This window comes from Sarcophilus harrisii, chromosome 1 (assembly GCF_902635505.1).
Source record: "Sarcophilus harrisii chromosome 1, mSarHar1.11, whole genome shotgun sequence".
Lineage (NCBI taxonomy): Eukaryota > Metazoa > Chordata > Mammalia > Dasyuromorphia > Dasyuridae > Sarcophilus > Sarcophilus harrisii.
The window spans coordinates 644,607,067-644,631,965 of NC_045426.1; the positions used below are offsets into that span (position 1 = coordinate 644,607,067).

General features: G+C 39.7%; 1 long non-coding RNA gene across 1 annotated transcript; it reads left to right on the plus strand.

Annotated features, from left to right (window-relative positions):
- The first annotated feature begins 280 nt into the window (after positions 1–280).
- On the plus strand, positions 281–10,827 carry LOC111719503. The gene is made up of 5 exons (XR_004231154.1): positions 281–1,471; positions 1,568–1,675; positions 8,686–8,799; positions 9,401–9,514; positions 9,957–10,827. It is a non-coding gene; the product is annotated as an uncharacterized LOC111719503 (long non-coding RNA).
- The last annotated feature ends 14,072 nt before the right edge of the window (positions 10,828–24,899 follow it).

Here is a 24,899-nt window from a genome sequence, read left to right on the forward strand (position 1 = left end):
AGTTTCCATTATTTCAGTTTGAAAATGATCATTTGTCATTCCTTATCTTCCTAATACTCAGCTCAGTCATCCCTGCTTCTAAGAAATCTTTCCTGATTCCACAGATTAGAAGAAATTCTTTTCTCCACAGTCTCTCATTTCATTATTTGACTTCCTCTGTTCAATTACTTTATTGTAACCATAATTCTCTGTGTCTGTCTTTCTCTCTTTCTCTTTGTCTCTCTCTGTCTAGGGCTCTGTCTCTGTTTCTGTTTCTGACTCTTGTCTGTCTGTGTCTTTTTCTCTGTGTATCTCTCTGTCTCTCTCCCTCTACTATTTTTCTTATTGCTGAAAACAAAGTCCTTCCTATAGAAAGCACCTAATACATGTTTGCTTTCTTGAAATTGAATGCTTTGGATGAGCAGCTCTCCTTTTCAATGAGTGTCTTCCCCTTCTCCCCCCACTCTCCTGTGATCCTGTGATCCTGTGATCTGGTTTCTATGCTTTTTATTCCTTCAGCTCCAGTTAATTATAGCCTGTCACAAACCAGAGACCACTTTATCATTGAGCACAAACAGGATGGAGAGAGCCACAATGAATAGACAGAAGAATAAGCCATGGCACCAGAGACCACAAGGTTAAGGTTTTTTCAGAGACTGTCCCTAATACTGCCTTGTATAACCACTGTACTTTTTCTTGAGCCTCACTTTTCCCTTCACAATACTTTTTGACTCTATATCACCTTTTATTTTAAACAACAGAATTGTTTACAATCCAGAATCCATTTGAAGATATCTTCCACATTTTTTATGCCCAGATAATTTTTAGAGCACCACCTACTTGATGATAATAACCAAGACTTATCATCTGACCCACCCCTACCCAGTGACTACTGCCTTGACTTCTTGTGTATTATTTGAACTTTCACTTTTAGATTGAACATAGAATATAGCCACAGTCTAGGAGATCTCCTCTAGATGCCAAGGTGTAGGCACTGTTACAAATACCATGTGTGACCTTCCGTAAGTCTCCTCTGTCTTTTGGCTTTTTTTTTTTCTTTCTGCAGTAAAATATGTGGACTGGGTGAATGTGGAGTGGGATGGCATGCCAGGTCTGAGTGTTTAGGGAGGGGATGTTGGACATGATAAACTCCAAGGTCCCATTCATCTTTGTGACTCTCAATACTATGATTTCTCACTCTCTTACCTGCCTTTTCCCCAATATTTTATTGAAGGAAATGGACCAGAAAGCCTGATGACCTGAGAGAGGGCTCCCTGGAAGGTCCATGGAGTCTGCTAGGGGAGGAGAATGTGTGTGTGAATTTGGGCAGAGGCGGGGAATATCTGTGAGTGGAGAACTGATAAGGTGGTGGATAGAAAGTTGGAATCCAGGGAACATGAGTTTATATCCTGCTGGTGACTCTGTGAGTATGGGAAAAGCCCTTAAAGTCTTTGATGGTCTGTTACCTCAGTTTTACAATTGCAATAATAAGGTACCTTCAAGTCAGAATGCTTTAAGATTTACTTGGGGTTGGAACCAGGATGGTGGAGAATAGACAGGTCTTTGACCTCTTCCTGCTTTTCCTCAGATTTATACCAGATCAAGCCTTTGAACTGGTTTTGGAGTGACGGAACCTACAAATAATTGGAGTATAACAAATTTCCAGCAGAAGATATTTTGGAAAAACTTCATAAAGGTCTGTTTCCAAAAAGATTTACTTGAAATGATGTCTATAAAATATCTTTCAAATTTTCAGTTGCTGTACAAAAAGTTTATTATTATTATTTGAAAAAGAATGACTATTAAATTCTTCTTTTTGTGAGACCCAAGGCCACACAATAACAGATACTTCCAAATAGATTCAAAACACAAATAGAACCTGAAATGCTTCAGACTTCTGAATGAACACAAGGACTTTTGACTTTTGACCAAAACAGGGCTAAAGAAATTTGAAAGTAATTCAGAAACAGGGAATTAAGGAGACTCAGGAGATGAGGCACTGATTTTTTTTTTTAATAGTAGCTTTTTGTTTTCAAAATACATGTAAAGGTAGTTTTCAACATTCATTCTTACAAAATTTTGTATTACAAATTTTTTCTTTCCCTTCCCCCCACTCTCTCCCCTAGACAACAAATAATCCAATATATGTTAAGCATGGGGACACTGCATTAATGGAAGAAGGGGGGTGCAGCCCAATCCCTGAAAATTTGTTCAGAACAGAGAAGGGAGGATAATGAGACTTTGGCAGGAGCCCCAGAGGAGAAGGAATTAACTAGGACTAGTCCAGCAGCAAATTAGCAATTGCCAGTCCAAAAAGTATGAAAGCTGAATTCCCTTTGACAAATGGGGCTTACTTAGGAACTGGAAGCAGGCTTCAAGCATTACTCCTTTCTAGGGTTCCATTTCCCATACCCCAGGGTGGGGTACTTTTCACCTTTGAGCTCAGGTGTGTCCTCTGGTTTCTAACTCCACCCATGATCAAAGAGGGAGAGGTTAGGGGCCTCTAAGAGGCTAGCTTGAAGGGGGAAGGGAAAGTTCAGTGCCCAGGTACAGGATCTAATGTTAGTTATTTGAAAAGAAGAAACCCCTAAGAAGGAGAGGATAGAAGATCCACAGCCTCCAGATAGGGCATATTCTCTTCCAAGAAGGAAACAACCCCCCTCCTATAAACACATGTGGAAGAGTTTTCCACTAGGGGACTTTCTCCTAGAAAGGAAGAAAGTATATTATTTTGAGGAATCTGAAACTTATTGTACACCCTTAAGAAGAGATTGCTTCTTTCTACCAGATGAAACCCTGACCATCACCCCAACTGTAACACAAGAAGGACCATTGTACAGAACTCTACTTACCTCCATAGCCCTCAATAAATTCTTGCCTTATCACATTCTATCCCAGATCACATTTCTGAGCCCTGTGGAACTGAAGGCAAGGTGAGAATGTTAAGTAGGACATGTTGTCACCCTCCCCCAAAGAAAAAGGTGTCCCTATCACTCTTCCCAAGGAATGTCCTCTTCTCCCTAAACTCAAATTGGCTAATTCTCCTAAGCCTGGTTATAAGGGTATTTTTCTCTTTTCCTCAAGTCTCATTCACCATCTCTGCTTGTATCTCTAGGGCCAGTGCTCCTGGGCCTGCCTCTCACAGATTTTCTCCCTCTATCCTTGCTCTTTGTTAGAACCATGTATAGAGAGACACAGACATCCTTCTACAAAGTAGGTAGCTAATCTTGACCTAGATTCTAGTCAGAGTTATTTGCATATAACAAAGAGCCTAATTTATCTGCCTCTTTCTTAATGCCTTCCTGTGTCTCCATTGAAAATTAGTCTAGATCATTATTAGCTGCTGCCTGACCCAGAATTATAATTGATATACCATTTATTGATTAACACCCCTCCTATAAAAATCATTTTTTCTACTTTCCTCCCTGTTATAAGACTGAACATCCATATCCCCATTATAGACATTGACCTATGTTCCCAATGCATTTAATAACACTCTGTGTCCTAACACTCCCTGTGTTCCTATTACATATCCCCTTTCTCCCCATGTTCTGTTTCCTCCAAATATAATGGAAATCATCAGACCATGATTTCTTACCTTTTTCAGTTTCCTTCAGTAATCCCAAATTGATATATGGCAGGTGATGGTTTACAAGAGAATGAGGTGTAAGGGACTCAGAAGAAGAAGACAATGTAAATTTCACCAAGAAGTCTAGATGGGGAAAGGAAGATAGTATAACTAGTAGAGGGGTGATTTCTTAAAAGAGAATCGAGGGGTTAAGAAATTGGGGGTCTTAAAGTGGATGTGGAACAGGGTTGGGATTACAAGGCAAAAAAAGAGAATAAATGATAATAAATTATGATCAAACAAAGGAATTTTAAAATTGATGTTCAGATTAAACACAGAAATTGTATATCTGCAGATACAACCAGATCAAGGGCATGATCATTTTTGTGAGTGGCTTGAATTGGATAAAAGAGTATCTGGTCATAGGAAATGAATAAATTGAGAAACTAGGTATGTAGTGCATCTAAGGAACTAGCAATTTATATATTGGAGTCCCCTACTATGAAAGTAGAAATTGATGAGAGACCATGAGGTAAAGACAGAACTCAGAAAGTAAAGAAGGGGAGTGTACTAGAGGTCTATAATCAACAGCTCCTTTAAATGAGTGGGTGTTTGATATGGATTGAGTGAACCTTAAAGGAGGAAAGATTACTGACTGAGAGTAGTAGAGAGAAAATCTGGAGATGGCAATGAATGTTACAAAAATTCCATCTTGACAAGTAAGTTGAAGGAAAAATGAAAATTCAGCCAGGGTTGTTGTTAAGAGTAGCCAGGCACTTCTGTTATCAAGAGAGAGGCAGTTCTCAATGAGAGTCAAGTGATAGAAGGAGTGGGAAAGGAAAGGTTTGATGATGAAAATGAGATAGATATCGTTGGACAGGCATATCAAAGAACATAGTAAAAAAGAGTGGATAACTATAGAATAGGACATTGGATGGGGCTGAAGGGAATGGGAATAAGGGATCAGAAAAGGGGAATAGAGAATGGGGTTTGCATGATGACCAGGGATTTAGAGTCACTGAGATGGGGAAGGGTTATGACCTGGGGGAGTTTGTTATTATTGAGGAAGGAGTTTAGGTAGATTTTCATTTTCCACTGAAAGGAAGGAAACAGGCATTTATTAAGTACTTACTCTGGGTTAGACATTTTACTAAGTACTTTTCAGATATCTAATTTTGTCCAGCAACCCTAGAAAATAAATACTATGATTATTACCATTTTACAATTAAGGGAACTGAGGCAGACAAATGGTAAATGATTTGCCCAGGTTCACATAGCTAATGTGTCGTTAGATAAGAATTCAGAAAAGCCTGTATCTTCTTGAAGACTTCAGATCCTGTGCTCAACTATACAATTTAAGAATCCCATCTAACACAAGGTGTTAAGAGTTCTTTGAGTAGAGTCCTCTAACAGAGGTTAGGAGAAGGGTGCTTGAAACTGCAGGAATTATGTTGTTCCCCTTCCCTAAAGTAGGAGACCAAGCTGGAGATGTGGTAGAATGGCTATCACTGGAAAAATAAGTTTGGCCTCTTGTTCAAAATATCATGATAATTCTAGAGCCATTATTCTGTTCTTTGAATCTCTTTTGTCAGTCAATTAAATTTGCTTCCGATATTCAAAGGCCACTCAGTATATTCTGGTCATATAGTTAAGTACAGGTGTAAAAATGAAGAGAAAAGAAAAAAAGTGCTTCTTCATGGAGCCTTTTACCCCCATCTCCCATCTAATCTCACACTCCTAGGTACTAAATGAGATTAAAGGCCAGTTTTATTCAGAATCTTAGGGAATGTATTGGAAGCATCATGGGAGCAAGCTACCTTCTCTTTCATTTCAGCAACTAATGGGATTTTTAATAGTTGCCAGGTCCAGCCACTCTAATCTTGATCTCCATGTGCCTCCAGTTGAGGGGAACGCTGGTCACAGTCCCAGCTCTTCCTTCCCTGATTCCAATACCAGAAGAAAGAGGTTTGACCTAAAGTTTCAGCCCCACAGTTCCAATCCTAAAGTGTTAATCTGATGACTAAGGCAATTTAAAAGTCATCATCTATGGGATAGTTGCAACTCAAGGGCATGATAGAGATTGATATCTTTTATCTAGAGAAACCAGGTTCAAAAAAATTTAATTTTAACCATTAAAGAACAGTTTAAATTTCTGCTCAAAAGGATAGAAGGGAAGAAGAGAATGGAAAGTGGGAGAAAAACAAAGGCATTTCTTCAATCACCTGGATTCATGGCTAGGGATGAGGAGGGCATCCATGAATGATAAGAGTTATCTTCTATTTTCGGTGCTGCCATCCTGTCTACCCAGGATTGATGCAGACCTTGGCTGCCCTGGTGCCATGCTCAACACCATCTCCCCACCTCTGTCAGAGTCAGTGTCTGCCTTTCTATCTCCTTCCTAAAACTCACGGAAAGACTGAAAGATTAATGGAAATTTGCCTTATTATCATCTGTTAGTTCTGAATGTTTCCCTGCACAGAAAAATGAGAAAAAAATCCCAGAATTCTTAGAGATTTAAACTACTTCTTCTAAGAGATTTCCACTACTACACTCCTACTTAGAGAGGGATCAGATATAGCATTATTTTTTGTTTTCAAGGGCCTAATTAAGAATTTAGGGAACTTCTGTTCTTTTTCCTTCCCATAATCTTATTACCTAACAATTCCTAGTAACTACTTTTAGTTTTCTTTGCATCTTTTTTCTCTTCATGAATTCACTTGACTCAAGTGGAGCAACTTTTTTTGCTGTTTCTAAGGCTTCAGACAATTGGAGAAGATGATCTCTAGGGTCGATATGATCTAGGGGGCTTACAAGTATGTGAGTGATTCTGTTATTTTATGAACCCAGTGAAAGAAATGATTATGGCTCTCTTATACAATTAACCAATTATAACTGGGGAGCTCCAGGATTTTTTTCCTTTCCTATTTCTTCATTCTCTACTAGATTAAATCAGCTCCTAAAGAATAGGTCTGATAATGAGATTGAATTTAATTGGGATGGGTATAGATAATTTGTCTTGATGGTCCATATTAGGGAAAATTTAGGAATAAGAATAATATTATTAAAACTACCCCTCATAAAAATAGGTTCACTTCTCATTATCATATTCATTTTTCTCATTAGTTGTTAACCAATCAAAGTTGACTGCCATCTATCTGGAACATTCACTCTGGTGTATAAGTGTCAGTGAACTGCCATGATACATTTTTGGTTTACAAGAAATAATCAAATGACCATTCATTTATTATTTTTTCCTAGCCACACTGAATAATACAACTAATTACCCAAGAATTATATTTCTTAAAATTTTAATACATAACATGAGAATGGGGAAAGAGATTTGTTTTGATTTTTGGTGAGACAAAGTTTGTCTTCTGGTAGCATGGGGTCACTCATGATTATGTCCACCTCCCCGCAGAGGAGAAAATAGATATGGTTCCACTCTGAGAGAGTACAAAACAACATGTTGCATCACAGTTCCAGTGGTAGGTAACTAAATCCAAGGGGATGGACCAGTGTGGAAAAGGATTTATAGCTCTGGTATGAAGTCAAGAAAATTATTCCTAAGTAAATCTGGGAGAACGTACCATAAAGGGTATGTTCTAGGTTATATTCTGATTCTGTACTTGAGAACTCCTATCTATATAAAGGTGAACATTTTTCAGATTTCTTTCTCACTGTTGTATTAGATTCCAGGGCCATTTTTTAAGGTTTCAAGAGAAGGAGAAAAATAAAGTGGGAAGTCTTGGAAGGAGAGAGAGAAAAAGGGGAAACCAAGGAAGAAATAAGAAAGTAGCAAGAGATGAGTGTCAAAAAAGTATCATTCTTCCCAGGTCCTAGTGATCCAGCATACACAGCACACACACACACACACACACACACACACACAGACATACAGAGAAAGAGAGAGAGAGAAAGAGAGAGAGAGACAAAGAACCAGAGAGAGAGAGAAATAGAAAAATAGAGAGACAGAGATAGATTGATCACTATATATTAGTAGTACAGAGGAACTGCCAAAGATCAGAAGTTTCCAAACTAATTTGACTAGCAAATACTTTGGCCTTTTAAATACATTGACAAAACACATAATTCCATTCGGAATGGGACATAGAATATGTCATGGGAAGCAAGATGAAAGATTGAGAAATTTGGCATCAAAAATGTTACTTTGCTGATAATAAGTTGTGGGAAGTGGTTGATATAATTTTGGTATGGGAAACTATTGCATTTGACACATATATGATTTCAATGATTAATAAATTAATAGGAAAATATCACTGGCATCAATATTATTCCTTTGAACTCCTCTTCATGAGGTGCTATAAAATAAGTTAAAGAGTGTGATGCTGAGCATAGCCTTGTTTAGAAGGAGCTGAGTGGTGTAGTAGATACTTAGAGTTGGAGTAAGAAAGATCTGAGTTCACTTTCTTCTCTGATAACTTACTATTTATGTGAACCTAGGTCAATGCCTTAACCTCTCAGCCTGAGTTTGTTCATATATAAAATTGTGTTAATAACAGCACATAACACATGGGATTATTGCTGAGGTTCAATTGAAAACAATTCATTTCAATAAACATTTCTTAAGTCCCTTATATTTGCCAAGTACTGTGCTAAGTACTAGCAAATGAAAGAAAGAAGGAAGAAAAGAAAGGGAAGAAAAGGAAAGGAATGAAGGAAGAAAGGAAAGAAGGAATAAAGAAGAAACAAAAGAAGAAAGGAAGTTAGAGGGAAGGAGGAAGGCAAGGAGAGAAGAAATGAGGGATGGAAATTTATTCTTAATAACTGCTCTGTCCTGAAATTGGTAGACACTTAATGGGGTTTAAGGGGAGGCATCTGTGGACAAGGAATGGATGCAAGGAATGAGGGAAGGATTAGCAGGGTCCCAAGAGACTCAGGAATGGGACTAGTGGTTGGGAAGCCTGTAGTTATGACCATGGCCTCTCTTTTCCCTATGCTCAATCAAATATCCATCCTCCTCCCTGAGCAGGGCCATGAATGCCCCTCTTCTGGAGAAGGATGTCACTATAATTGACCTGTTTGCGGAGGAGATTCTAAAGACTAATATATAATGCCTTTATTTGTGCCAGGACAGAGTGCGCAGGTCAGATTCTCCTGAGTTACATGATGTCTTTCAGGTGAGGAGGAGACAAAACCAATGGATCCCCAGTTGGGAAATACGATGAGGAACATCATTGGTTTGTGGACAACATCATATATACTGTGTACATTCATCTTTTTCACCTATATAAGTAAGTATGATGAAAGGTCAGGGCAGGGAATTCTTCTTGAGCCTTAAGGGCCAGTTTGAGTGGGGAAGGTACAGGGATATGGACACTGGTTGCCTCCATCCTTCCCTTAACCAATTTAAGCCAATAATAGTACCAGTAGTCTTTATAATTAACATCTTTGGGGGTTTTCTGTGGTACTTTGCCCATAAGCTAATGCAGACAGAAGAATTGTGGGAGTACAAGACATCAGAAACTCAAAATTCCTCTCTCCTCAGGGGTCTGTGACTAGAGCAAAGGCATTGTCTCTAGATCCCTGGAACCCCCTCTAATACCTTCTATCTCTGAGGCTACTGGTCTCTTTTTTTTTCTGGAATGTTTCCTGTATGAGAAGACATAGGTGCAAAAAAGTGGCAATGAGCTACCTTTTGGGGGACTATGGCATCTCAATTCATGTCTGTGTCTTCAGTGGGAGAGCTGGGCCAGTAGTCTTCTGTGTGACCGATTTAGTTGGAAAAGGCTCCTACTCTCAGTTATTAGGGAGCTCCTTTGGCCAAAGCTGACAGCCCAGAGGGTAATTTTGAACATTTGAGTAGTTATGTCCTTGACCCTTGTTCTCTTGCAGAAAATCTTCAGAAAAACACTTTTTTGTGGCATGTGAATGGGATCCTGTCAGTGACTTATTCAATGGAAGTGGGTGTTTGTATTTGTTATTTGTGGACAAAGCACAGTTGTCCAGGTAATGGTGACCTGAGGGCAGGGATGGGTAGGGGAAGAGTTATTGGACAATATTAAAGGGCAGTCCTCATAAAAATCTCAGTGGGGGCCAACTCCTTGTGCTCATTCTGTTCTTACTCCAATGTCTGGACAATCCTGACTCCAGTATCCATTTGTCCCTTTCAAAGACAATTGTGATTGTGACTCTCTTGAAAATGTTTTCCCAGAGATCTTCTGAGGAATTTGGGAGTGGTCAGGGGAAAGGCTCCTGAGGATAAAATAGGTTGTGTATAAGTCAGTGTGTCAGGTAATGTAGAGTGGTAGAAAGAGTGAGTTCTGGGTTATGACTGGGGTGGTAGAAGAGACCAGTGGTTCCCACCTCCCTAGAGAAGAGAATTGGGAAGGAAAATCATATAGTCTACCTTGGACCAGTTTCTAAAACATGTCGATCCTTTGTTTTGCAGAAATTATTCCTAAGGAGGATTGGATGAACTGGTGTTCTTGGATCCTTATTTTGATCTTCATCCCACTCTTAATAATATTTATTTTAAAATTTATAATTCGATATTTTTCTTCTTTTTTTATGATACTCCTCTTTTCAATGAATTTCACCAATATTGAAAGTATCATCTTTTTGATGCCTATATTGAGAGTATTTTTTTGGTTTTTCTTCCCTTCATTCTTTTAAAATAGAGCACTGCTCCTGGGGTAAAGTGGTCACTGTCCCCAGCTTCCTGTCCAGCTCTGAGCCTTGGCTTTGAATACAGGCACCCCTTGTGTTTGCAGGAGGAAGCTTTGCCTACTCTGTTCAGGAAACATCCTGGTTTCCCAGAGGTTTGTCTTCTAATCTGGGACTGGAAACTCCCTTCCTGCTGTGCTCCTCTACTGAGCCAGGACTGAGAGTCTTAGTTGCTCATGTTCTGTGATGAAGACTCTCTTCCTGGCTTTCCCGCCGTCTATCTGAGCTGACTTGAACACCCTCTTCACCCCAGTGAGACTGAAATTTCTTGAAGTTTTTTCAGTCTGTCTTGAGCTGGAGAGTGGTTTCATTCCATCAGACTCTATTCAGAAGCTTGGTTTCATGTGATTTTCCAGGGAGAACTCGAGCTGCTTCCTGACTTTACAATCTTGGCTCCATCCCAGAAGTCTTTCCTTCCCATTCTTTTTAAAGCATTGAGTTCCAAATTCTATGCCTCTCTTTCTTCTTCCCTTCCCCCAAGATTGTAAGTTCTTATATATAATTTATATATGCACAATTATGTAAGACATTTACACATTACTCCTTTTGTATAAGAAGACTCAAATAAAATAAAAATGCAATAAAGTAATAAGATGCTTCACTTTATATTCAATCAATATGAGTTTTTTCTCTGGAGTTAGATAGTATGTTTTATCATTATTCTTTTGGATTTGTTTTCAGTCATTGTCAAGCTGAGAATATCTATGTCATTCAAAGTTTAAAGATACTTCTAACCTGTCTTCAGCTTATCTTCACAAAACAATGGTTCAAGTAAAAGTAATTCTGGCATCCAGAACTGATCCCTTAAACTTGCTAGCATAAAGAAAATGGCCCGATTGCCCTGGAGAAACAGTTAATGATCATGCAGGGTTTATCCCTCACAGTTATTGGTGCTCAGTTTGAGAGGAAATGGGGGAATAGTTCCAAGGGAGAAGCTAACAAAGCTAACAAAGGGGAAATAGAGGGTCCAAGGAAGAAGGTAGAACAATTGAACAATATTTTTTAATAGAATAGTAATATTCCATTATCTTCATATACCACAACTTGTTCAGCCATTCCCCAATTGATGGGCATCTACTCATTTTCCAGTTCTTTGCTACTACAAAAAAAGCTGCTACAAACATTTTTATACATGTGTGTCCTTTTTCCTACTTTATGATTTCCCTTGGATACAGACCTTGTAATGGTACTTCTGAGTCAAAAGATATGCACAATTTTATAGCTTTTTGGGCATAATTCTAAATTGCTCTCCAGAATGGTTGGACCTTGAGCAATTCCACAATTCCACCAACAATGCATTAGTGTTCCAGTTTGCCTACATCTTCTCCAATATTTATTATTATCTTTTCTTGTCATTTTAGCCAATCTGATAGGTATGAGGTTGTATGTGAAGACTGTGTATTTTTAAATCAGCCAGGAGTCAGGAATTCAGGTTAGGGGAAAATAGTCAGTCTTTATTCTCAGTGAAGAAGGATCAGAGGTGGAAGAGAATCGGCCATAGCAATGTGTGCAGCTGAGTCCAGACGCTAGCTTGACCAGCAGCCACACGACCAGCAGCTAAGAGAATCGAACCCAGGCCCAATCTCTCCCAGCTTCTCTTCCTCTCTCTCTGCCTCCACCCACCAAAATCGTCATTTCCTATACAACACATCAGGACTTGCACGGAGAGTGGGCAGGGACCATTCTTTATCCAATCATGTATATTAATAGAGTATAGCCCAATTAGTATTTAGCCTTACATACTTGTGACCTTAGTGCATCAACTCAAACCTCAGCCCATTACATCTCCCGCTTTCTTTTATTTTAGAACAGAGGTGGTCATGCCATCCCTGACTCCTCAGGGAGGTCAGAGCCCCCAAGGGGAGGTGATCACAGCCTCCCTAACTTCTCAGGGAAGGAGGTGAAAGCACCGAAAAGGAGGTGATCACAGCCTCCCTGACTTCTCAGGAAAGGCAGTGAAAGCACTAAAAAGGAGATGATCACGCCCTCCCTGACATCTCAGGAAGGGAGATGAAAAGCACCAAAGGGAAGTGGGGGTTGCTAGCGGGTTTCTGGGCTGAAGGGTCTTATTATGCACAAACCCATCAGCATGGGAGGTATTATACAAGCACATAGCAATAATGCAGAGGCTATTAGGGATGACTCTCCCCACAGTCAGTGCAGGCTCGATGTGGTGTAACAAACATGAATTGTACACGCAAGTAGCAGAATAGCAAACAATATAAATCAACATGGTGTTGGAAAAGATCACCAGAAGTCCTAGAAGGAGGGTATGTAAACAACAGTCACACATACACCTTCTTCAGCAGCCAAGAGATAGTCCAAAACCAATCTATTGTCCATTGCTTCACATGTCAGGGAATCCAACGATCCCCCTGAGTTTTTGAAGTTCTGCAAAAGTCTTTTTATGTGTTAGGGAATCCAATGATTCCAGCAGATTTTGAAATCCTGTAACAGTCTTATCATTTCTCAGAGAATCCAATGATTCCTGAGAGTTTTCAAGTCCCATGTCTCAGAATCCAATGATTCCTGAGGGTTTTCAAGTCCCATGTCTCAGAGAATCCAATGATTCCTGAGGTTTTGAAGTCCAACAATCTTTGATGTCCATGAGTCAAATGCCATAACTGCCACGCTCTTGCAATGGTGAGCACAATCAGCAACAGAACCACCCGATATTTCTTGGGTCGTCTCCTTTGTTTCAGGGGTCTGCTCCGTCTCTCTGCAATGGACAAGGTGAATATGGCTCATTGGTACCCATCTGATTCCTTTTCCACCTGTAGAGATACAAGCAAACCCTCTCCCCAAAGCAGTTAGCCTATCTGGTCCTTTCCATTCATCACTTTCTGGGTCTCTCCACATCACCTGGAGATTATCTAAAGATAGTGGAGCTGCTCCTACTGGACACTGACCTTCTGGTGGGTTATAAAACCTGTCTGCCGGAGCCAGGGCATCTTTGTCAAAAATCAAGAAGTTAATAGTATAAAGAGCTAGATTTAGAAGTTCTCTAGGGTTACCTGTGGCTCCCCCTTTCTTTTGTTTTTGGAGGAGCATCTTAATATCTCTGTTTCTCCTCTCCACTATTGCCTGTCCTTGAGGATTGAACGGTATGCCCCTGGTGTGTAAAATCTTATACTGTGCACAAAAGTGTGCAAAATGTTTCGAAGTATAAGCAGGACCATTGTCTGTTTTTATTGCTTGTGGCACACCCATAATGGCAAATGCTTGTGTGAGGAATTCAGTGACCACTCGGGCTGTCTCTTTTGCTGCTGGCATTGCAAAAGTGAATCCAAAAAGGTGTCTACCACAACGTGGATGAAAGACAGACAACCAAAAGATTTATAATGGGTCACATCCATTTGCCAGATTTCATTGGGTCTTAAACCACAAGGGTTCTTCCCTGGAGGCAGTATAGGAGCGTGGAAAGGAAGGCAAGCCATACAGACTTTTACTATGCTCCTGGCTTCCTCTCTTGTTATTCCAAATTGTAAACGTAAAGCTGGAGCAGCCTGATGATATTTAGAATGAGATGCCTGGGCTTCTTGGAACAAAGGGGTATTGACCAACATAGTTAGAAGGCTATCTGCCTTTGAATTGCCATCAAATATGGGACCTGGAAGTCCACTACAAGAGTGGACATGTAATATATAGATCTTACCTGGATGCTTTCTCACTTGCTCTTGAAGTTTCTTAAAGAGCTGATATATATTAGAGGCTGCAAATTTTATTTGGGCTGTGGACATTCTTTGTACCACACCTACTGAATAGGCTGAATCAGATATTATATTTCTGTCTCCTGGATAATAAGTAAGCGCTAGAATGATCACGTACAATTCATTCTGCTGAGTGGACTGAAAAGGAGTTCTGACTACTCTCTTTATAGTTAGATTATGAGAGTACACAGCACAAATATTATGTTTTAATGAATCCGTGAAGATAGTTGGTCCTTTAAGAGGAACTTTAGAAACTTTTTCTTCAAGAATCCATCGCCAATTATGTAATAGTCTAGTTATCTTTAATGGAGACCCATGTATAAAATTTGGAGCCATGGCTAATAAAATTTGCCACTCTGGGATGGTCTCACAACACACATTAATTTGTGTATTAGTATAAAAAGGTGTATATCTTGTCAGGTCTTGTCCCAGATAATTGTACTGCTCCTGGTGGCCTTTAATAAAATTCTAAAAGCACTGGGTAGGGTGTAAGGCTTTGTTCTGGTTGTGCCGGGAGGTTCACCCACTCTATCACACTGTCTCCTTAATGAAGGACTGCTGTGGGTGCCTCTTGTGTGGCAAAAACTGATATCTCCAAGGGTTTTTGAGTGATTCTTTCAACCACATTGGATAAAGCCGGTTCAACTTCTCTCAAAGCCTCTTGAGCTTCTTTTGTAAGCTGGCATGGTGAATTTAAAGCACTGTCTCCCCTTAAAATGTCATATAATGGTTGTAACTGATAGGTAGTCAAACCTAACACTGGTTGCATCCATTGGATATCTCCTATCAATTTCTGAAAATCATTCAATGTGTTTAGCTTTTCTGTTCTTAAGGAGAGTTTTTGAATTGTAAGCACCTTAGGGTATACTTCATATCCTAAATATTGAAAAGAGCATGTCTTTGAATTTTTTCTGGTGCTATGAATAATTTGTAATTCCTTAGTGTTCCTATGGTCTTTTGACAAGCTTCTAACATTTGTTCCTCAGGTGCACATCCAATATATCATCCATTAATTTAATAGCATAACTTTTGGGAATGCTTTTCTTACTGGAGCAAACAGCAACAACATACATTTGAACATAGTAGGGCTGTTTTTATTCCTGTGGCAAAACTGTCCATTTCATTATCTTTATAAGGCTCAGCTAAGTTAACGCTGGGCACTGAAAAGAATCTTTTCATATCCTCTTTATCCAGAGGGATAGAATAGAAACAATCCTAATATCTATGACCCAAAGGCCATTCCTCTAGGCAACTGGTAGGGAGATGGAAGTCCAGGCTAAGAAGGTTCCATAGTTTCCATCGTTCATTCACTTTTCTTAAATCTGTTAACATCCTCCATTTTCCAGATTTCTTTTTCAACAAACACTGGGAATTCAAGGACTTAAGAAGGTTTTAAGTGTCCTTGTCAAGCTGATCTGTACTATATCTAATAAGGCCTGAATTTTATCGTTACTTAAGGGCCACTGTTCTATCCACACTGGTGTATCAGTTTTCCATTGGATAGGAACGGGTGAAAGTGTTGCAGGCCTTCAAACAACCCTGCTTAAAACCAAGTACTCATTTTTAACCTAATTGCTGTAACGTCTCTTCCCAGATTGATGGGGATTTTTCAACTATAAAAGGGTAAAAACTCTTGTTTTGCCTTCAAAGTCCATCTCATAGGGCACCAACTTCAGCTGTTGATCCCCTACACCAGACATGTAGGTGTCTGCTTTAATCTTTGGCCAGTGACTGGGCCATTGGCACCCTCTAATGACCATCCGATCTGCACCAGTTGTCACCAATCCTTCCAATGGAAGGCCATTTATATAGATCGTGAGCATGGGTTGGTCAGTTGTTACAACTGCTGTCCAGTATATTACTGGATTTTGTGGATCTGGAATCAGAATCTGGTGACTATCCCAAGCTGCTTATTAAGGATTCTGATGGAGTAAACCTGATGCTACTATTTCTCCTGGGTGATAAGTCCCATTGTCTGCCTGTATTGGTGACTGGGATATTATCTACACATTCCCCAGTTTCCCACATCAGTATGTGAATGGACACTGTTTTGTACGTACTCTCAGGAGGTAAAATGGTCAGGCCTACTGTGCCTGGAGACAAGGGATCCATAGGCTGGAAAGGAACAGATTTCACCTCTCCAAGGGTATCTCAGTTGTCTCAGCTGCATACAACTCTATTCTCCCTAATTGTAATCCCTTTCTCCCATAAGGTTGCTTCCTGGCTGATTGATTGTGTAATCCCTTTCTGCCATCATATGGCTTCCTGGCTGATTGGTCATATTGGGGTATTGGCCGTCTAGGCACTCTCTGGGTGCACCATTGGCTGCCATCATGCCCCAAGTGTTTTTGGCCTGGGGCCTGGGCTGGGCCCCTCATCCCGTTTCCCTGAACCTGTCTACATTCTGAGGCCCAATGGAAGCCTCTGTTGCATTTTGGACATGGGGTACTGGGTCTTGTTCTCCCACCCTGTTTTCTCACTCTGCCTCTATGAACCAACATTGAGCTTTCAGATGCCCTACTTTACCACACTGAAAGCATTGATGTGTCTCTCTAGAAGTCCCTTGCCGGAAGGGACCCTGTCTACCCATGTTGGGATCTTGGGAAGTCTGCATCATAGTCTGACTATAAAAGGCATTTGTGCCTACTGTGGCACAACGTCTTATGAACTCCTCTAAAGGAGCATCCTTGCGCAGTCCTAGTATAATTCTTCTGCACACCTCATTAGCATTTTCCTTAGCAAATTGTCTTATCTTATCAACATCTGTTGATGAATTTTTCCCATTAGTTCTTGTGATAGCAGTCTGCAAACGTCCCACAAAGTCAGCAAAGGGTTCATCTGGCCCTTGTGTTATTTTTGTGAAGGCCTCACCTTTGTCATTTTTATTGTGAATTGAAGCCCACGCTTTGATAGCATTAGCAGCAATTTGCTCATATGCTGCTACTGAATAATTAATCTGTGCTGTGACATCTGCATAGGGACCTATACCTGTTAGTAGGCCATAGGTGATCGCAGCATGAACAGCATTTTGACTATTTTGTTGGGCTTGTATCCTACAGAGCTCACTATATTCAGAAAGCCACATGTAATTTTGTCCAGGTTCTAGGCATACCCTTGCTATAGATTTCCAGTCATTAGGAGTCAAGATTTCAAAAGCCAAATTCTGTAATAGCATCTAAACATAAGCTAATGTAGCCCCATAAAGAATGCAAGCCTTTTTCAGGTCTTTGATGATTTCTATGTTAAAAGGGACGTATCTTCGACTTTCTTGACCAGAGGCATTAAACTGGGAAATTACAGGAAAGATTTGTGCTGGAGCTCCCTGACGTCCACGCCCTTTTCTTTGGCCTTCATTAAGCCCTCTTGCAATTGGTGCTGGTGCTGTCACTGCCTCCCCCCAACCCACTGCCCCTCCTCCCTCCATCCCAGAGGGTGGAGTTGATGGAGGAGAGTCAATCTCTTGCTCCTGAGGTGGGGCTGAAGCTGCCTCCTGAGGTGGAAAGTCACCACACCCTTGCTCACGTAAGTCTCCATGCCCTGTGGGGATATGGTCATTAATCTCTTCATTGTCTTCCTCCTTAATATCATGGCTACTCTGAGAAGGAGCAGAAGGAGCAGCTGGTTTTTTCTTTTTTCTAGGGATAGGGTTTCTTAGTGCTAATTGAATTATATTGTATAAATAGAATGCCTTGATGGAAATTGAATGAGGACCGTTTTCACTGTAATACGTGGACATTTGTTGTCCAACCAGGGACCAGTTATCTCAAGAGATCTGTTCCTCCTTTATGAACCAAGGGGAGATGCGGTTTAATGTACCCACAAGTTTAGCTACCTGTTCCCAAGTTATAAGTAGCCCTTGTCCTTCTATCAGCTTAAGCATGCTTTCTATAACACCACTCTTGGGTGGGGTTGGAGAGTCTTTAGCTAGCATTTGTCCCATTTTTGCCAAAAAGAAAAATTACTAGCTAAGTTTTTAAGAAAATAAGTTCCCTGTTTGTCTATTAACAATACTCACCCAAGTTCCTGGTCACCGGAGACTTCTTCAGTCCTTGGTTCCCACCGTTGGGCGCCAAATGTGAAGATCATGTATTTTAAATCAGCAGGAGTCAGGAATTCAGGTTAGGGGAAAATCGTCAGTCTTTATTCTCAGTGAAGAAGGATAGGAGGTGGAAGAGAATCGGCGATAGTAATGTGTGCAGCTGAGTCCAGACGCTAGTTCGACCAGCAGCTACACAACCAGCAGCTAGGAGAATCAAACCCCGGCCCAATCTCTCCCAGCTTCTCTTCCTCTCTCTCTACCTCCACCCACCAAAATCGTCATTTCCTATACAACACATCAGGACTTGCATGGAGAATGGGCAGGGACCATTGTTTATCCAATCATGTATATTAATAGAGTATAGCCCAATTACTATTTAGCCTCATATACTTGGGACTTCAATGCATCAACTCAAACCTCAGCCCATTACAGTTGTACCCCATTAATTTTAATTTACATTTCTCTAATCAATAATGATTTAGAACATTTTTTTCATATGAGTATAGGTGGTTTTAATTTAATCATCTGAAAATTGTCTGTTCATATCTTTTGACCATTTGTCAATTGGGGAATGATTTGTATTCTTATAATTTTGATACAGATCTTCATATATTTTAGAAATGAGATTGGAACAGTGGATAGAGCACCAGCCCTGAAGTCAGGAGGACCTGAGTTCAAATGTAGTCTCAGACATTTAATACTTCCTAGTTGTGTGAACCCTGGGCAAATCATTTAACTCTAATTGTCTCAGAAAAAAAAGAGATTATCAGAAGCACTGTCTGTAAAGATTTATTACCATCTTTGTACTTCCCTTTTAATCTTGTTTCTGCTGATTTTGTCTGTCTAAAAACTTTTTAATTTAATGTAATTAAAGTTGTCCATTTTGCCTTTTATAATGTTTCTAGTTCTTCCTTGGTCATAAATTCATCCCTTTCCCAAAGATCTAATAGATAAATTATCCCTTGTTCTCCTGATTTGTTTATGGTATCATCCTTTATACCCAAATCATGTGTCCATTTTGACAATATTTTGGTATGGAGTATGAGATGTAGGTGTATGCTGAATTTCTGGCATATTATTGAAGAACAGGTGTTTCCAGAGTGACAGTTAACCGGGATAATTAACAATCCTTGAGAGAATAGATGAGGAGCAGGACTTGAAGTTTGATTAAGTCTTATACTTTTAAGTCCCTGCCAACTCTGGGCAATTTTTTAAAGAATTTATGCCCCACACTAACCTGAACAGAATACAATGGCTGCCCTAGCTGTGTGGAATCTAGATAGAGGAAAGATAGTTCAACCTTCAGAAACTGAACATTTAAAATAAGGACTTTACAAAAAAGGAGTAAGCTCTAGGACTCTACAAGTCATTGGTTATTAATTGTCATTTCTCTCATATACTGGAATGAATTGCCATTTCTTTCTCTAATGGATCACTGATCTGTATATAAACAAAGGTTAAATCATTTGCCCATAGACTAACAGCTAGGAATTTTCTGAGACTCTGAGTCCCGCACTCTATCTACTGTACCACTAAACTTCCTTTAAGAAGAGATGTTTAATCAAAGACTTAGTTGTTGGGGGCAGCTAGATGATTCATGGATAGAGTATCAGCCCTGAAATTAGGAGGATCTGAGTTGAAATTTGGCCTCAGACAATTAATACTTCCTGTGTGACCCTGGGCAAGTTTTTTTCTTTCTGGTTGCTTGAAGTATTTTCTCTCTGACTTCAGAGCTTTGGCATTTGACTGTGATATTCCTGGAAATTTTCATTTGGGGATCTCCTTCAGGAGGTAATCAATGTATTCTTTCTGTTTCTATTTTGCCCCCTGGATCTGAGATATATGGGGCAAAATTTCTCATTTTCTTGAAATATGATGTCTAGACTCTTTTTTGCATCATGGGTTTCAGATAGCTCAATAATGCTTAAATGATCTTTCCTCAATCTATTTTTCAGGTACATTGTTTTTCTATAGAGATATTTTAGCTTTAACTTTGACTGAGATCATAATTACTACCTCTGCTTTTAATTTTAACCTGATAAACTCTATTCCTGATCTTTATTTTATATGTGTGAATCTGTTATTTATTATCTCTGTTGACTCCTTTGCTTCATTTCTACCTGCTATCCCCCCTACCCTAAACTACTCTCCTTCCAAGGAGGCATCTTTTATTTTGTCCCTCCACCCTTGCTTCTTTCAATCTTCTTCAGTCATCTGGATTCATGACTAGGGATGAGGAGGACATCCATGAATGATCAGGCTTATCTTCCACTTTCTCTACCATCCTGTCTTCCCAGGGTTGATGCAGACCTTGGCTACCCTGGTGCCATGTTCAACACCATCTCCCCACTCTGCCAGAATAAGCGTCTGCTTCTCTCTGATTGTCCTGAAACTCACGGAAAGACTGAAAGATTCATGGAAACTTGCTTCATTACTCTGTTAATTCTGAATTTTTTTCTGGGTAGAAAAATGAGTAAAACTCCACATCCCAGGATTCTCAGAAAAAATTTAAACTACTTCCCCTAGGAGATCTCCAAAACTGCCCTCTTACTCAAAGAAGAATGAAATATGTCATCACTTTTTTTGGTTTGTTTGCCAGGGCCTAGTTAAGAATTGAGTAGGAGAATCACTGAAAGCTAAGAGAGAAACAGAAATTCTATTCTTTCTTCCCTATCATCTAATTTTTTAAAATTGCCTAACAACTTTCACAGTAACTACTCTTGGTTTCATTCTTTTGCTGCTTCTTTCCTTTTCCATGTCTTCATAAAATCATATGCACTTTTCTCTTCTTTGAATAGGCAAGAAGACCATTCTTTCCCTCAATTCTTACCAATAACTTAATCACTGAACGGGTATTGCTTCAGCCAAAGTGTGACCTGTTAAATATCTTAACTTTAAATGGCCAAGGATTCCCATTGCATGGAGGGCCATCTCCAGTTGTCCCGATTTGTATCTTGCCACTGGACCCAGATGGCTCTGGAGGAAAAAAGTGATTCTAGTGACTTTGCACAACCCTCTCTCACTTAAATCTAATTTAGTTACATGGCATGGCTTCACGTTCCTGATGTCATAGTCCTCTCGGAGAATGAAGGACAAACAGCAATAACATCTAACTCAGATGGAGCCACTTATTTTGCTGCTTCTAAAACTTCAGACAGTTGTAAAGACGGTCTTGGAAGTCTTTATGATCTAGAAGGCTTACCAGGCTGTATGTGATTCTGCCATTGTATGGACCAAGTTAAGGAAATGATTATTACTCTCTTGTATTAATTACCAGTTATTATTGGGGTGATCCAGAATGTTTTTTTTCCCTTCCTATTTCCTCATACTCAACTGGATCAAATCAGCCCCTGAATAAAGGGCTAATAATGAGAATGAATTTAATATTCTCCTAAATCTTTTTCAGTCTTGGTGTTGTTATAATCAGTCTTCTGAGGCTTGGAGTAATATTGGATTAAGTGTGACATAAAACATAGACACTACTCATTACAATAAGACTACTTCTCATAATATTTATTGTTCTCATTGTTAACCAATCATAGTGGATTGCCATCTATCAGTAACACCCACTTCTCCAAGAGCATATAAAAATCTGTAGGCTGAAATGGTCAATTTTTGATTTATAAGAGAACCAAATGACAATCCTTTTATTATCCACTATAACAAATTAATTAGTTAATTAACAATGTGATTAATTACCCCCAAATTTTGTCTCTTGAACTTTTAAAACATCATGTGAAAATGGGAAGCCAGATTTGTTCTGTTTTCTGTTGGTACAAGACATTGAATCATGCCTCCTAATAGCAAGAGGTCACTTCTAGGCAAATCGTTTCCTGAGAAAAAGAAGCAAAAGATCGGTTTCTATTCTGAGAGAGTATAAACAATGTGTTGCACCAGAGTTTCAAGGGTAACCAAATTCATGGTGCTTCACCAGTGTGGGAAAGGAGTTCATAACTCTGAAGTCAGGAAAATTAGTCCTAAGTAGTCTGAGAGTACACATTTTGAAGGGTGTGTTCTGATTAAGATTCAGGTTTGTTTTATTCTTCTTCTGCACTTGATATCTTCTACTTATGTAGAGCTGAGAGAGTCTTTTCCTATTTCTTTGTCACTGTTGTATTAGGTTCAATGCCAATTTTCAGGTTTCAATAAAAGAGGGAAAAGAAAGAAAGTGGAAAGATTGGGAGAGAAAAGGGGGCAAACAAGAAGGTAAAAATTAGCCAGAGACGAGTGCAGAACAAACATCATTTTGCCCAGGTCCTTGTGACTCAGCACATATAAAACGCACACACACACAGAGAGCAAGGGAGAGAGGGAGACAGAGAAGTAGAGATAGAGAGATAAAGAGAGAGCCAGAGAGACACACAGAGAGACACACAGACAGAGACAGACACTGGGAGGAAAGAGGAGATTTCAAAGACCAGACATGCTAAACCAGTTTGACCAAGGATTACTTTGGGCTTTCAAATATACTGAGAGAACATTCTTATGTTCTTATCAGGCTGGGCCATGGAATATGTCATGGCATTAAGGAAACATGTGGGAGAAGGAGAATAAATTTGGTAACAAAATGTTATCTTGTTATTTTGATGCGGGAAGTGGCTGATGTATTCTGATGTGGAAAACTATTGCATTTAATTGACACATACATGATTTTAATGACTAATAAATTAATAGGAAAAATATCACTGACACCGACATTAACCCTTTGAACCTCCTTATGAGGTGTTATTAAGGAAATGAGACCCCTAGCACAGCTCCATTCAGAAGGAGCTAACAGGTGTTGCCATTGAGTGGTGGGTGGGGCCAGAAAGATCTGAATTTATTTTCTGCCTCTTTCTTGATGTGTGACCCTGGGGCAGTCCTTTAACCTCTGCCTCAGTTTCTCATATGAAAAATGTTAACAACAGCACATATGATCCAAAATTCTTTCTAAGGGTCAAGTGAAAATGATTCAGTTCAATAAATATTTATTTGGTGGCTTATATGTGCCAAGCATTCTAGTTCTAAGCCTTAGGGAAGGAAAAAAGGAAGGAAGGAAGGAAGGGAGGGATGTAGAGTGAGATAAAAGAAGAAAGAGAAAGAAATGAAGATGAGGAAGAGAGGGGGGGGAGCTAAGGAGAAGGAAGGAAGAAAGGAATATGGAAGGAAAGAAGAAAGAAACCAAAGTAGAAAGACAAAAAGGAAGGAAGGAAGGAAGAAAAAAAGGGAGACATTTGTAGGTGAGTAATGGGGACAAGGAATGGAAGAAAGAGCAGAAAGACCAGGGAGGGGGTTAGTGGTTAGAAAGTCTGAAATGTATAGCCATGACCCTTCTTCTTTCAGTGCTCAGCCAGACTCCCATTCTTCTCTCTGAGCAGACCCAAGATGGCTCCTTTCCTCAACAAGAATGTCTTTATAGCTAACTTATACTTGGATATGAGTTTCCCAAAGACCAATATGGAATGCTTTTTCCTGTGCCAGGAGAGCATATGAAGGCCACATTCTCCTTAGTAGGCAATATGTGCTTCTAGTGAGGAAGAGATGATACCATGTATTCCCTGGTGGGAATTATGATTAGGACTATCATTTGTAGATTGTTAAGGACCCCACCTAAGTGCAAAACCTAGAAAGCCTGTAAAGGGTTAAAGGGGACTGTACCATTAGGGGCAGGTCTGTTCTCCAAAGCCCCCCCCCCCAGTTTTGAATCATAATACAGTTGAAGGAATTGTAAATCAGTCTTTACTGATGCAGATATTCCTTGTGAATTAGAAATGACATAAATTGAAGGCAAGAGGGAACAGGAGAGAAATCAGAGAATGCAACTGCTTCTCAGTCTCCTTGTATTGTTATCATCTTCTCATATGAAGGCATCTAGTCTGCTGATCAGAATCAGATCCCCAGCAGCCATTTGCAGGTTGCTCCTGTAATAGTAGACAATCATACTTCATTCTTCTTATTCATTTATGTAGGTAAGTATTATGAAAAGTCAAGGCAGGGAATTCCTCTTGAGCACCGGGTCAGTTTAAGCAGGGAAGGTACAAGAATATGAGAATCCTATGCACTTCACCCAATCCATTTAACCCAACAATGGCACCAGTAACCCTTAGAATAAATATCTTTGTGATTTTCTGGGATGCTTAAGTCATAAGCTAAGGCAGACAGAAAATTTACAAGAGTACAAGACGTATTATCACTTCAGTGTTTCTCTTTCTTTGGGAATCTATGACAGGAGCTATGGAAGTCCCCAGATCCTTTCATAATACCTTCTGTCCTGAGGCTGGTGGTCTCTATCATTTTTTTATGGAATGCTCCGAGTATGAGAAAAATTGGGTATAAAAAGTGGGAATGAGCTTACTCTGGGGACCATGAGATCTCCCCACTTCAGTACCTTTTCCCTTCAGTGGGATAGTTGAATGTGTGGTCCATCTTCTATGAGAGATTTAGTTGACGAAAAACTCTTACTTCCAGACCTTTGGGAGCTTGAGTCCTTTTGTCAGACTGACTGCCCAGAGAGTGGGAGAAAGAGTCTGTGTGGTTATGTCCTTGATCCTTGGTGACCTCCTGCAGATCTTCAGAAACATGCCTTTTGGTGTCAGTTGATCAGGATCTTGGCAATGACTTATTCAACAGAAGTGAGTATTTATATTTGTTACTTATGGACATATATAGTTGCCACGGTAATAGGAACATGGGGGACAGAATTAGGGAAGGTCAATGGATAATATTGAAGAGAAGTCCTCATGAAATAATCACTGGGTATCAACTACCCATCCTCATTCTATCCTCACTTCAATCTCTAGACAGCCCTGATCCTAAGTATCTTTTTCCCTTTCAAAGGCAGGTGTAACTCATCCTAGGTTACCATAGCAGCATTTGGATTTCCCTTCTCCTGTGGATTTCACTATAACCCGGATAGGGAGCCAACTATCTCATGAGGAAT